The 15,293-nt window shown below is 33.0% G+C and overlaps 1 pseudogene; it reads left to right on the top strand.

Annotated features, from left to right (window-relative positions):
• LOC149577068 (putative LRR receptor-like serine/threonine-protein kinase At1g67720) overlaps positions 1-15,293 on the top strand; it is a 40,803-nt pseudogene that overhangs the window by 10,895 nt on the left and 14,615 nt on the right.

Raw genomic sequence — 15,293 nt, forward strand, 5'->3', positions numbered from 1 at the left:
GGAGATGGTGACTGCACTATGGATGGAAGACATGGTACGATGATATCTTCATTTATGCTTTGGGGGATGTCAACATGCTTTTGGGCAGGATCTTGATAGGATTGGTTTGGAGTGGATGGTGCGATAGGAGGTGAAGGGATGGATTCTTCAAAGGCAGTGGATGGATAGATGGGAGATTCAGTAGTGGAGATGGGTGAGTAGAAGATGGATGCATAAGGGTCATTATGAGAGATTTGGGAAATGCTTGGAGGTGATGTGGATAGGATTTGGAGGGATTTTATAGGTGGTGGGATTTTGATGCTTGCAGGAAGTGGAAGGATTTTAAGCAATTTGATGGATGGTATGGGGATGATAGCTATGGGAGATGGAGGTGATATTATAGATGGGGAAGCTTCATCACTGACTACTTCACATGGTTGGATTAGATGACATGGCTTATCGACTGTTGGAGGAAACTTTTCTTGTATTTCCTCTAGGAGATTCCTTGGAGACTCATGTGTCGAAGGTGGAGGTGGATTGACAGGAATAGCTAGTGTGATGGGGGTGGAAGATTGGAAGCTTGGTTGATGGGGTGATGGAGGGGAAGCTGGAATATCAGATGGCATGACTAGATAGTTTGGAATAACTCTTGGATTTTGGGGGATGCTTGGGGGAATGTTTCTAAGGCTTTCAATATACCCATCATAGTCAACAAGATTTTCATCATCATTGGAATAGGAGGTGGCGGGAGCAAGGACAATGCGACCAAACACATCATGATAGGACTGGTACTTCATGCTTTGATGATGAGTTTGATGGGGATGGGGTCTTGCGTATGGATGAACACGGAAGCTCATGGTTGGATTTGGGTTAAGCACAGATTTTGGATTGGCTGATGAAATATTTCCTAGGGAGAGTCAAAGTTACATGACAGACCTAAGGAGGATTGGCTGGAGATTTTTGGCTTTCCTGTGGATGGAAGACTTCAAGGGCATGCTATCAAAAAGTGAGAATTTTTCTTTCCTATGCACTGGATTGGTGGAGATTGTGTCAACCTAAGAATAGACTAATGATCCTATGGGCATGACACGAGATTGATCACTTGTGGATCCCAACCTTTAGCTCAAGGTGATGAGGGATAACAAGTGACAAAGCTAGATTACCCTAGACAAAGCTTTGTCAAAAGGATAACCATGGTGAGGCTGGTGGATTGGTCGGATTGATTGGATAACAAATTCTAGCATAATGACAAAAACTCTCTAAAGGCTTGGGTGTGATTTTGGATTGGGTTTCTAGCTGGCTAGGGGGGGATGATTTGGAGAGACTTTGGATTTGGGATTGTTTTAAAGCAAGGAACTAGATAGATTTGGTTGTAGCGGGGGAGCTTGGATGATTTTCTGATGAGGCAGTGACTACGCTAAGTATGCCTTGAGCTGGGAGATTTTTGCTTTTTTGGGATTTTGACCAAAGTTGGCAAACATTCATTCAAAAGCTATGAACAATTAAGCAGACAAAATTTTTGAGCAAGCACGTCAAACACACCAACTTCCTAGGAAGCTTTCTAGAAGGATGAAATTTGTTATAGCTAGGGAGTCCTCGATATACGCAAGGTACGTGAGGCCCAAACCCATAGATGAAACTAAAAAGATGTCACACAGCCGAGAGGAGCGGTAACCCACTTCTCCTCTTTCACTTCTCAAGGGTATAAAGTTCCTTGAGGCTTAGCCCGAGTGACAAAATTTTGATCCCAAGAGAGGTGTCTTTGGATTCACCTCCCGATCTTTATACTCCGTCGGAACGCTGGAGTTGAGGTCATCCCAAGGGGTGATGAAATCCCCAAGCAGGCCTCCTAAAAAGTGTAAAACAAGACCACATACATGATCTTGGGCTTTAAAAGACACATGTTTATTCCAATTGATGATTTAGATTTTGTAAGCTATGATTGAAGACACTTGTGATTATGGCATACAATGTTCATTCCAATTTGATAGCATCGTTAGCATAATGAAAGTCGAGAGATCGTCAACATAAAAAATGCGAGCGTTATTGAAAATGCATCCAAACCATGCAATGTTCATTGATTGTTAGGCATTCAAGATTGAGTGTGAGTTTTTTTTAAGCCCAAAACAAAGATGTGTGAAACTCGATTGCCAAGCGCGCGCCCGGAGGCCCTCCACATCAAGATTTGTCCAATTTTTATGCCCAAACGAAGTGTGAGCGAGATTAATGCGCATTCAAGAAATTTTCTAACTTAGAAAAACCACTAAAGACCCAAGTGAGTGGAGTTTGTTCTTTGTGGAGCACTTAACACCCTCTTAGGTGGACCCATCCCCATAGATGGCACTGAGATTGCAACCAATGGTTAAATTGATGGGTGATTAAAGAGGGTGAGTCCAACGACAAACTCACTCAAAGCATTTTTATTTATTTTTATAACTTAAAAGATTACAAAAATGTAGATTCTTTTTATGCTCCAAAAGATGATTATTTGATCTATGGCATTCAAGATTGGATTTGTTGTTTTAATCATGCATTATAAAAAAAAAAAAAACTTTGATTTTAATCCATGGCACTCAAGAGTGATTTTAGCAACATGCATTCAAAGATAAGTGATTAAACATTCAAGTTTTTTTCCTTTGAGCATTCAAGATTGAGATTTTGTGTGTTGTTTTAAGAACTTTGAAGTGAAGTGCTTTGTTTTAACCTTAGATCATTCAAGATTGTTTTTGGACTCAAAAGTGAAAATGACTCTTTGGACTTTGCTTTTAATTCAAGATTTTGTGTTCTAGTTTGCATGTTTTAAGCCCAAAAATGATCTTCCTAGATTGTTTTGATGCATAAAAAACCTAAGAAACATTCAAGATTTTGCAACAAGACATTTGTTTGGAACAAATAACAAAGCTTTTTAGGACAATTTTGGCAACCATTTAGGACTCTTAGTTTTCATGAGATTTTTAAAAGAACTTTAACATATTTGCGAATGAGGTTCATTTTATCCTTGATTGATGCTTTGAGTTTGATTTAGATTTTAGTGAGCACTTAGTGTTGATTTTGAACCTTTTGAAATGGAAACTTGAAGTTCTTTTTAAATTCCCAAAAATGAAGTGTTCCTAATTTTGCATGAATTCATCTAAAACCTTGATGTTGCAAGGATAAAAATGATTAGATTGGTTTAGTTTCACTTGTTAAAAGATTTTTTCTTTTTTGCAAATTTTTAATTTTTCAATGGATTTAAGTATGATTTGGGGGTTCATTTTAAGCACTAAAAAGAAGTGTGTATGATTTTGCTTCCTTAAAAAAAAATGGCCAAGATCTCCCACACGAAGAAGAAGAAGAAGTAGATGGAATAAGAAGAATATAGACAAGAAGAGGAAGAAGAATTTCAAGTTCTTTGTCCACCTATAAGCTTGAAAAAAATGCAAATACTATGAGATAGACTATGAGTTCCTTTGTCTTCTTCATGCTCATGTGGACCTACAAAACGAATTTATACAATCCTACCAATCACAAAAACAAGCAAAATTAGCCAAAATCAGCAAATGACATACAAAACTTGACTAAAAAAGCTAATGAAGATGACCCATGCGGGGTCCCACCGGGCGTGCCAAAATGTATATGAGCAATGTTAGTATGCTAATAGAAACCAAATTTAAATAAAGCTTCTACAAACTAAACAAAATTCATAAACTTCAAGATAGACTAAGATGAGCTCTCAATTGAGAATATGAGCCATTAATGGGCTCTCTCAATGAGAAGCTCTCTTGTTGAGTAGCTTTGTCTAAATAGATAGGATGTATGCTCAAGCTTTATGCTTCAAAAAGGGCTTCAAATAGAGTTGGAATTTGGGTGTGAGTGTATGGTTTTGATGTAAAATGGCTTCTCAAAATGGCATTATGACTTTACTTCATGGATTGTGTTATTTTGCAAAGGGGAAGGATCCAATTTATAGGCAAGAGGCTTGAGGGATTGAGGGCTAAGATGCAAGGATGGGAAAAAGCTCATGGAGGGCTTAGATTGCATGAGAGGAGAGCACATGGATTGTTCTTCCTTATAGCCAATCAAGGAGTGACACATGTCACATGGTGAGAGGATGGAGGAAAGGGGAAGGATGAGTCAACAAAGGAGGCTCAAGAGATAAAATCTTCATAAAGACCCTTCATAAGTGCTTTGTAAGAACATTTATGACTTTGTGGGCTTTATAAAGTTTTGTGGTTGAAAATATTTGTGAGAGATACCATGAAATTCAAATTTGAGGGTTTAGGGGGGTTTTAAGCTTGCTTAGGTTTGTAAAAATGATTAGAGGAAGGGTTAGAGATGGCTAAGGACTAGGCAAGTGGATGGCAAGTGGATTGCAATTAATGAGGGTGGGTGAAGGAGGAGATATTTGTTAACTTTGGCTTGAGTTAGCAAGTCTTAACCCATGTTTAGGGAATGTGACAAGGTTAGGAGGGGATTAGGATTAGGGTTAATGACATCTTCTAGAAGAGTCTAGACTTTGGATGAGGATAAAGACTTTCTAGAATAGTCTAGAATTTCCTAGGATGAGGATGAAGACTTTCTAGAAGAGTCTAGAACTTCTTAGGATGAGGATAAAGACTTTCTAGAAGAGTCTAGAACTTCCTAGAATAAGATTTTATGAAATAAATAAAGTTTTATTTATTTCAAGGGTTTGGGTTGAGGAGATATTTATTAAAATATTTTTAATAAACATGAGGATTAATATTTAATCTTGATTAAATATTTTGAGTTGGGATTAGGGGTAGGAAATGATGAGATTAACCTTTAATCGAAATTAAAGAAGGATTAGAAGATTTTGGAAGAGGTTATTGGTCTTAAGGAAATTGGCCAACTTTTGGGCAAAAAAATAAATAAATTATTTATTTTGAGATTTTTGGTCAATTTATTAATTAAATAATTAATAAATAAGAAAATAATGTTTAAATAAGATTTAAACATTTTTGGGAGGGATTCCTTAATTAAATATTTTTAATTAAGATAAAGGGATTTAATGGCATAAAAATTAATTAATTAATTAATTAAATTATTAATTAATAAATGATGATGTCATCAGAGATTTTTTCAAAAAATAAAAATACTTTATTTTCTAAAGGTTTTTAGGTGTCTACACCATCAAGTGGTATCAGAGCAGGAGTTCCTGAGTGTACAAGCAGATCGCCGAAGTGTGAGGCAGTTTGTACCAGGACCTTGGTTGGGAAAAGTTTATCAGAGCTTGTGGATTGCAGATCTGTTGTCCTAGACTTGTGATGTGGTTCCTGATTGTTCGTGTGAGGTGGCAGGTTGCGATCTGACTTGCAAACAATTTGGTTGTCACAAGGAGCGTAGGAAGGATTTTTTGCAGAGAGTTTATGAAGATCTTGGAAGGTGGCTCCAAGAGGATTGGACCCTAAGATGATTGCCAAAATACATGATATAGTGGAGAGGAATTTTTCTAAGATGATTTCTCGGTTGGATGCTAGATTGGCTGATCAAGCTAAGAAGGTCAAGGTGGAAGGGGATGGTTTTGCTGATCAGTTTGTGGAGCCTGATGCAGAACCTGCAGAGCAACTAGAGGTTGTTGCTGAAGATATTCCTAATGTTATCGATGTTGGGACAGATGTTGGTTTTCATGATCAATTGGTTGAGTTTGACATAGAGACTGCGGAGCATTTAGTTGTGGATGATTTGGTTGATGTTGGTGGTGATTTATATCTTGCAGAGCATCTTGTTGTGAGCAATGAGATTGTTGGTGTTGAGATTTTGGCATGTGTTGATGGAGATCTACATGTGGCTATTGATGTGGGGTTTGTTGCTATGGGTGTGAATTCACTAGTTGCTGATGTGGATGAGAGTTTTCTGTTGAAGCATTATGTTCAATTTGTTCTTGGGAGTGAGCATGCTAATTGGATGGTTGAGATGTTGGTGTGGAAGATTTGCAGGATGGTTTTGTTGTCTCTGTTGAGGTGGAAACCTTTGGTGAAGATGAAGATGGTTGAAGACCTTTCTTTTGGCGTCAAAGTGTGGGACACTTTTCTATCTACCGGGGGAGTCTGATGCAGGAACATCTTGCATGGGAAAATTATTGGGAAAAAAAAAATTTGAAAAAAAAAAAAATTTGTGGAGGAGAGAGAAAGTGACGAAAATTAGAGGAGAAATAATGAAAAAATTAAAAAAGGGAAAAAGGAGAAAAGAAAGGAAAAAATGAATTTCTATTTTCGAGGTGCATATGTGGCATAATAGAAAAAAATAAAAAATAAATGGTTGTCATTCCATTTATCGAGGTGTGTGGGTAGAATTCTAGAAAGTTATGAATATTGTAGAAAGTTGTGGATATTGTAGAAGGTTATGGAAGTTGTAGAAGGTTGTGGAGGAATTCTAGAAGGTTGTGGATAAGTCATGCATGGGGTGGTAAGTGCCTATTTAAGCAAGGCATATGAGCATTTCTAAATGAAGCTCAAGGAGTAGCTTGAGAAGTGGAAGCTCAGGAAGTAGAAGCTTTGGAAGGAAAAGCTTGAATGTGTGAAAGTTGGAAGGTGAGAAATTTGGAAAGTGTGAAAGAGAAAGAGGAAGTGAAGAGTGAGTTTTCCTGAGTCTGTAGATAGAGCGCCGAATGTGAGGCAGTTTACAGCAGGATTGTGATGGACTTGTGAGTGTGTAGACAGAGCATCGAATGTGAGGCAGTTTACACTTGGATCTTGGATTAGGTTTGTGACAAGAGCTAGTGGCTGCGGTTTAGAAACAAGGAGGTTGCTTGGTGGCTTGCGAGCACAAGTTGAGATCTCAGAGGTTTCTACCAGAGTGTGGATCTGGGCTAGCTTGGGTTTGGATTGGATCTTGAGAGATCTTGTTGCATTCTTTGTCATGAGTTGGTAAGGGTGGTGTGGCCCTTTGTCAGTAGTATCAGAGCATACCTTCATCAAGTGGTATCAGAGCATACCTTCATCAAGTGGTATCAAATGAGGCCCATCATCAGTGGTATCAGAGCAGTACTCCATCAAATTCCTCATCTTTCAGTGTAAACATGGACGCTTGGTCTGAGAAGTCTGCTGACTTTTGAAACTGAGCAGTGATATGCTTGGTCGACAGATGGCTTTCAACTTTCTAATTCAGTTTCAGCAAACAAAACCAAAAACTTACTTCCACTAAGGTAATACAAACGGCCATCATGAGCATGACAAGCGACATGTATTTCTACCTTGGACGATCCACATCCAAGAAAGCCTTGGCGGTACTCTATTTTGCATAGCTTAATTCCCTCGAAAAAACATCATTCTCCGTTGGGATAAATAACGTCATTCGAGCCAAGAAAATTGATCTGGTTGGAAATTTCACATCCATGGAGCTGCTCTTCGAATACAATGGAATAGCAGATGCAATAATGAACTTATAGTCCAATACCCGTGGTGTGCGTCCTATAATTAACACCTACGAGATCTACGGTCTCTTTAAAACCCAGCTTCCAACCTTTTCCCCTGACGGTTAGACTCCATTTTTTTTATCCTTTTATTTTACATTTACATTTATATTTAGGACTTAAAATGTACTGTGTGGCCTACCTCTTCTAGATTTTCATAAAACTGGTGGTGCTGCAGTTAAAGCTCTTACAGAGTTTTAAAAAGCGTTCTCCCTCAACAAATGGACTTCGGATCCTTGCTTTGCTTTTCCCTAGGAGGGAATCATCTGTAAAAATGCGTCCAATAATACAAGGATTTCGCAAATGTTAGTTTCTTATCCAACAATTTGTAGTTTCCAATCATGTCTCACATCTCGAAGAAATAGGAGTTTTTAATTAATTTTGATTATTATATTTAATTATTATTACGCCGAGAGGCATTCTATACAATGGCAGCACAAATGCCCAGCACGAGAATATGTCAAGATTCTTTGTCAATAAAAAAGAAATGAAAGCCGTTACACACTAATTTAATTAAAAAAAATTTAATAAATGCATTTTTAATTATGCTACTGACAGCAAGAGTAAGCAGTGACAATAACTGTCGCCGAGGTGGGCTATGCGGGTGGTGTTTCATGCATTTAAATTTGTTTTTGCATTTTGAAGTATTAGCCATGCAAATATGCCATTTCAAACGTTTTCTTTTCGTTCTTTCAAGATGATCAAATTAAAGAATTCGAATATAACTCATGTAACGACAGGAAGCCGTAAGGACAATCTAATTTCTTATATATTATATCCATCTCTCTTCTATTAAATGAGTTTTTTAATGACAATTGTTGAAAACAAAAGTGACTAAAATTTTAGTAAAAAGAAAAAAGAAAGAAGGAAACAACATTTTTTAATAGTTAAAATTTAAAACAACCACCTAAAAACATGAAATAAGTTTTTCAATACAAATTTTGTTTACATAATATAAAGAAATAAATAAATAAATAATGTTTTCTTATGAGTAATAAAATGATGTTACACATGGTCTTTATTTTTATATGATTAAAAAATGAGAAAATAAAGGATATGTAAGAAGTTCTAAGTATAAATAATATTAAATATTATAATACTAAGCAATTTATTATAATGTTAATTATATTTGAAAAAATATTTGTAATGTTTTCATTAAGATTAGTATATTGATTTAGAGTACTTGAATTAGATTACTATTTCAATTATAATAGTTTTGTAATTTACATTTAGATTAAATTTAATCTTTATATATTAATATTTGAAAACTGGATGGCAATGCCACCATTTTTCAAATATTTTATTAAAGTGCCAATTTATTCATTTTTAAATTAAAAAATTAAATTTACACTTTTAATTTAATTGATTGAAAATTAGAGTAGCCATATATTTATTTTAAGTTATGCCTATTTTTTATATGCAATTTTAAAAGAATAAATAGTAACTTTTATGCATCAATCTTTGAAAAGTGGAAGGCAATGCCGCCATTTTTAAAATATTATAATACTAAGCAATCTATTATAATGTTACCTATATCTAAAAATATTTGTAATGTTTCAAAAGTGGATCATAATGCCGCCATATATTTTCATTAAAATATCAATTTATTTGTTTGTAAATAAGAAAAAAAAATTTATACTTTCAATTTTGTTATTTGAAAATTAGAGTAACCATATATTCATTTAATTTATGTTTATTTTTTATGTGCAATTTTAAAAGAATCAAATTTCATTTTAAAGCATCAATCTTTCAAAAGTGGAAGGCAATTTCGCCATTTTTAAAATATTATAATAGTAAGCAATCTATTATAATGTTAGTTATATCTAAAAATATTTGTAATGTTTCAAAAGTGGATGATAATGCCGCCATATATTTTTATTAGAATATCAATTTATTTGTTTCTAAATAAGAAAAATTAAATTTATACTTTCAATTTTGTTATTTGAAAATTAGAGTAACCATATATTCATTTAATTTATGTTTATTTTTATGTGCAATTTTAAAAGAATCAAAATTCATTTTTAGGCATCAATCTTTGAAAAGCGGAAGGCAATGCCGCCATTTTTTAAATATTATAATAGTAAGCAATTTATTATACTGTTAGTTGTAATTAAAAATATATGTAATTTTACAAAAGTGGATGACAATGTCACCATATTTGAAACATTAGATTGCAAATATTTCATAGAATAATAAATATTACTTTGTTTACATCTATGTGATCATATGCATTTTATTATGAATATTTTAGAAATATTTAACTTTGTGTTGAGGATTGATTTATATGTTTATAATGAAATAATGAAATATTTTTTATTTATTGTGTTAATGCTAAAGGTATACATAAAACATGAACTTCAATTATGGGACAAAAGTTGAAGTTTGTTCTCATGAGGATGGTTTCCAGGGAGCATGGTTCCCTGGCACTATTATTGGACATGTGGCCAAATCTCCCAGGCCTAAATTTTTCATTCAATATGATAATTTTATAACTGACGAGGTCACATAAGAACCTCTTCTAGAGGAGCTTTTTCTAAAGGATATTAGACCTACACCTCCAATTGTTTCTCTTCCACAGTACATCCCATTGGATTTTGTAGTAGACGTCTTCGAGAATGATTCTTGGTGGTCAAGCATTGTTGTTGATAAATTTAAGTCTCCACTTAGTCGACGACAATTTTACGAAGTTTACTTTCCACATACTCAAACTCTTCAACCCTATTCTCGAGTGCAGTTACGTCGATCTCATGAATGGGTTAATGGAAGGTGGATACTAAGACAATGGTATTGAATATGTTATTGGGTTTTTTTAGTAGAGGTTGACATCTTTTTTGGGTATTACTCTATTGTATTTGAAAATGGGAATTCACTGTCTCATAAAGTGGATTACCTATTATTTTTGGTGTTGCCATTTTCTATTGCAAAGTTTGACATCATGTATACATGTGTTTTGCAATAAAAGGTCTTTTAGACCATTGGTTTTTAAAATGATGTATCTAAGGTTTTCATAAATAAAATAATATATTTACATGATTTATCCAATGTTTCATAAATAAAAAGTCATTATATATCTTCATATTTGTATATTTCTTTAACAAAATATATTTTCATAATTTTTTTAATGTATTCTCTTATTTATTGTTCATACTTTCTTGATTTATTCTTAATTAATATATTTTTCAGCAATCTTTAAATCTTTAAATACTTTTTTGGTTGCGCCGCGACTGCCACTAGCTTATATATACCTATATATATATTACGCCGAGAGTAATCATTCTCGAGGCGCCTATTTTCATTTTCATAAATCCCAACTGTGATTAAAATAACCTTGGGATTAAATGAAAATAGGTGCCTCGAGAACAATTACTCTCGGCGTAATATATATATATATATATATATATATATATATATATATATATATATATATATATATATATATATATATATATATATATATATATATATATATATATATATATATATATATATATATATATATATATATATATATATATATATATATATAAGCTAGTTCGTACAGAGACTTGTCGGGAAGGCAGCTGCGAGGATCCATACCTCTAGGCTTTGGATAGTTAACTGAACTCATTTTTATGTGAGTCCTAAGTGTATAATTTTAGTACAAGACGGAACTCAATATTTTTTTACCCTATTATAATTTTTACTATATTTTCAAAATTTTAATTATATTTTCAATTTCAAAATTAATTCTAAATTGTTATAGTTAAAGGTTTTAGCTTTTTCTATATGGAGGGAGAGTTGGGTACTTGTTTCATGTGGCTAATAGGTGGTTGTACAAATTTCTAATATATTGCTCTCAACCTATTGGTAGTCCAATTTGGTACAAAGTATAAGTCCAAAAGTGTGATGGGTTACAATGGATTGAGTTGATTGAGTTGTGGGGAAGGCACAATACAAAATAATATTTTTTTGATATATTTCTAATTAAATAAATATTAAGAGTTTAATTTTCATATTTAGATTTAATTGTCTAAATTAATTTTTTATTTTATCAAGTTAAATTTATTTTGCTAACTATTTTTCTTGACATATTTTATTTGTATAATTATAAATTCTTTATTTGATAGATTTTGTTGGCTAGATATCTATTGCAAACAATTTAACCATCTATCTAAGAAAATTTGTTTATTTTAATATCTTTGGATTGATGCAGTTTTCCCATATTAAGCTTATTAGATTTTTTTGATAATTTTTACATATAAATATATTCCTAAGAAATAATGGTCTTTGATTATGAGATCTCTTATGATCTAACATTGTATGTCTATCATATTTTTCTTTAAAAATGATTAGTGTGTGATATTCATATACTTATATTGTCATATGCATTCATTTCAGGTCATTGAAAGACAACCATTTCAATGAAACATTGCCTAATCTGACCAACCTCTCCAAATTAGAGACATTGTGAGTGGATATTAAATATTTAATAAGAAATAACTTCAATTATTTCTTTTATTCCCTCCATGCATATTCTATCATTATAAATATTTCAGCTATAAGATTTTTCTTGTGAATATTTTAGTGCATGCACAAATTTAATGTTCAAGATGTACCAACCACTGTACATATAGGGTTCTATTGGGTACAACATATATATATATATATATATATATATATATATATTTACAACTATTAAGATTGATGAATGTGCAGATATCTTCAAAATAATTCTTTATCTAGTAGAATTCCAGATTGGTTATTTTGACTTCCTTGCCTCAAAGAGTTGTAAGATTCTCTCATTCTTTTGTTCTAATTTGTTAATGTGTTATATTTATGTGGGAAATAAAAATGAGTTAGCTTATGATCCTTGATTTAACGTAGCTCAATAGAAATAAACTTATTAGAATTTTTCTATTAGTTTTCTTTATACTATTATATTTATTGCAAATATCCACTTTAATTGTTAGATCTTACATAAATTAACCTTATAAACACATTGTGGTCGTAGTTTTCTTAAAATAATATGTGTATATGACACTAATATACTTATATTTAATGGAAAATGAAGATTATTGTTTGAAGATCATGATCAAAATATACCAAGTTTTAGAGATTTAAGAAATTGAAAGTTATGCACTTGTAAATGATAAAATAGATCATTCAACTTTTACAAAATTATTATAATATTAGGAAAATGGTATAAAAGACAAAGTCTTATAGTTGATTACCTGAAAAATATAGGTAATGAAGTACTAAATTGTTTCCCTATAGATTTTAGAGCTCCTTCTCTCTTATAATAGTAGAAGGAAGTTTCATCTTGTTATTGAATTCTTATCAATCATCATTTAGTATAATTTAGGCTTTTGCAAACATTTCATGAGAAGTATTTATTGTTACTTATTGATGTATTTTGTTCATTCAATTTGTTAGAAAGCAAGCTTTTCAACTCTAGATTGTATATGTTTTAGCATTCCATCATTTATGAATTGAGAACTTAATCAATTTCTATATCCAAATTGGCTTAAATTCAATATATACAGATAAGTTGGAACTTATAATCATTAGATAGATATGGTTCAATGTGAATTTAACATAGTAGAATTTTTTATTGCCTTCTTTGAGCTATTGTGATTATAAATTTGTTAAATTAATTGTATAATATTTCTATACTTTTATTTGTATATGCATTCTTGTTAGGTCACTCAACAACAACTCCTTCATTGGAATGTTACCCAATTTGACCAACTTCTACAAGATACACATATTGTAAGTACATCAAACCTTTAATTAATAAGTCTTTCAATATGCATAAAAATTATTCTTAAAATGTCATGAATGATTAAAAAACTGCAATGTACTCCAAAGTGAACAAAAATTATAAAATTCATTATCATAATTTTATCATAAAATATTATTTCTTATAAATAGAAACTAAAATAATTTTATAATTATTAAATTTACTGATTATACAGGCATCTTCAAAACAATCATTTATCTGGTAAAATTCCAGATTGGTTATCTAAACTCCCTTACCTCAAACAGTTGTATGTCACTCTCACCCTTCATTATACTTTGTCAAGAAAAACATACTTAAGAACTAGTTCAAGTTTTATACTTTTGTTTGATTTGTAACAGAGATATATCCAACAATAATTTCAAAAGTGTCATTCCGGAACAGCTTCTCAACAACAAAAAATTGACATTCATGTAATTTTGTATTTATTTTATTATGTTCTATGTAAGTCACGGATTCCATTTTCTTATCTTTCATTTGAGAATATTTGATAGCAGAATTTGATTTACATTATGGCACAGTTTCGATGGCAACAAACAGCTTTGCCGCACAGAGAAAGAGTGTCGTGGTCGTGTCACTTCGATTGTGCTTGGAGTAGCAGGAGCCATAATTGGAACAGCCAGTATTTTCATCTATCGAATGAAATCGAAAAATCCTTGTACTCGGACGAGCCCTCTTGGTACGTTTTCCACATCTACGATTCAATGCACGGCCACAATGCCATTCTCTATGTAAAAATGAAATTGAAACTTGATTAATGTTTCTAATATGTTAAAAACAAACAAAATCCAGATTATCTGATGGTTAATGTAGCAAATTCATCGAAATCTTGCGCTTTTACTCTCGACGAAATGACAACGGCGACAGGAAATTTCACTGATAAAATTGGACCGGGGCCGTTTGGAAGTGTTTTCATGGGCAAATTGCAGGAAGGGAAGGAAATAGCTGTAAAAGTACTCTCTGTTCTCAGCAAACATGGAATTGATCAATTCTCAGATGAGGTAATCATGCAGCTTATATTCGTTAAACACTTGATTTTCCTTGCTCGTTTCACTACTACAGAGTGGATGTACTTACGACAGTTGTTGGAGACAATATTTTATTTTTGTCTTTAACACATGTTTTTATTTAATGAATGTTTTTTAATTTTTTAAACGTGTTCCGTAAAGACAAAAGGAAAAGGGCACTATAGTTATGAGTATCAATAATAGCTTTCAAATAATAGCGGTGTCATTTCGCATTTTCCTCAGCTCACGGCGCCCAAACTCGACCTCTTCTCCTATGACGAATTCATGGAACTGTTGCTTCTTCTGGAATCAGCGGCAAGCACTGTGGGATCATCGATGCAGGGAATTAAGGGTCATCATACAGCTGGTAGTTGTTCAGATTTTTGATGTGAGCACGGATCAATACAATTTTTTCCTATGCCCTAGCCACGTTCACGACTGTTCTCAATGCAGGGGTCCTTCATGAAGTGGGTTTTCCCTGTAATCCTCTGACCGCGCACTTAACTAGTGGTTGCTGCCAGAGGAACTCATTGTCTGCAATTTTTTAATTTTAAATTAGCGGCAAGGTCCAAGGCAAGAATAGTGGCTGAATTTAGCGGCAAGGACTGAGACATAATCGATAGTGCGGCGGAGAGGATATTAATCATGCAGAGCCTTGATCTGGCTATATGTAGGAGCATTTCAGCTATAATTTTATATGCCCTAGCTATATTCTTACATGGGTGTACAGGTGATTCACGACCAGGAAGAGTGAGGGGCAAAGGCAGGGTAGGATCTAAAGTTGGGTATAGTCAAGGACTATGCCCTAGAAATCTAGATCTACACATCAAAGAGGTAATAAATTTTCTTACCCATCTGTAGATCTCATGGTTTTTTTTTTAATGTTGGTATTCTGTAAATGTTATTATGTTTTATCACTTGTTGCGTTCACTATATGGGTGAAGTAAGAAAAAAAAACCCTTTTATTTTCATTTTTAATATTTGAAACCCTTTAGCTTGTTTCCTTAGTTGATTACACTAGTTTTCCTTTGACACCAAAGCTGAAGAACTGTTATGTTATGTCTTTGCTTGGCTGCTCTGGCAGCAGTAAGATTTTTTTTATAGCTTCCTTATATGCGCA

This window comes from Cupressus sempervirens, chromosome 1 (genome assembly GCF_028749045.1).
Source record: "Cupressus sempervirens isolate cs-2001-9-10 chromosome 1, ASM2874904v1, whole genome shotgun sequence".
Taxonomy (NCBI): domain Eukaryota; kingdom Viridiplantae; phylum Streptophyta; class Pinopsida; order Cupressales; family Cupressaceae; genus Cupressus; species Cupressus sempervirens.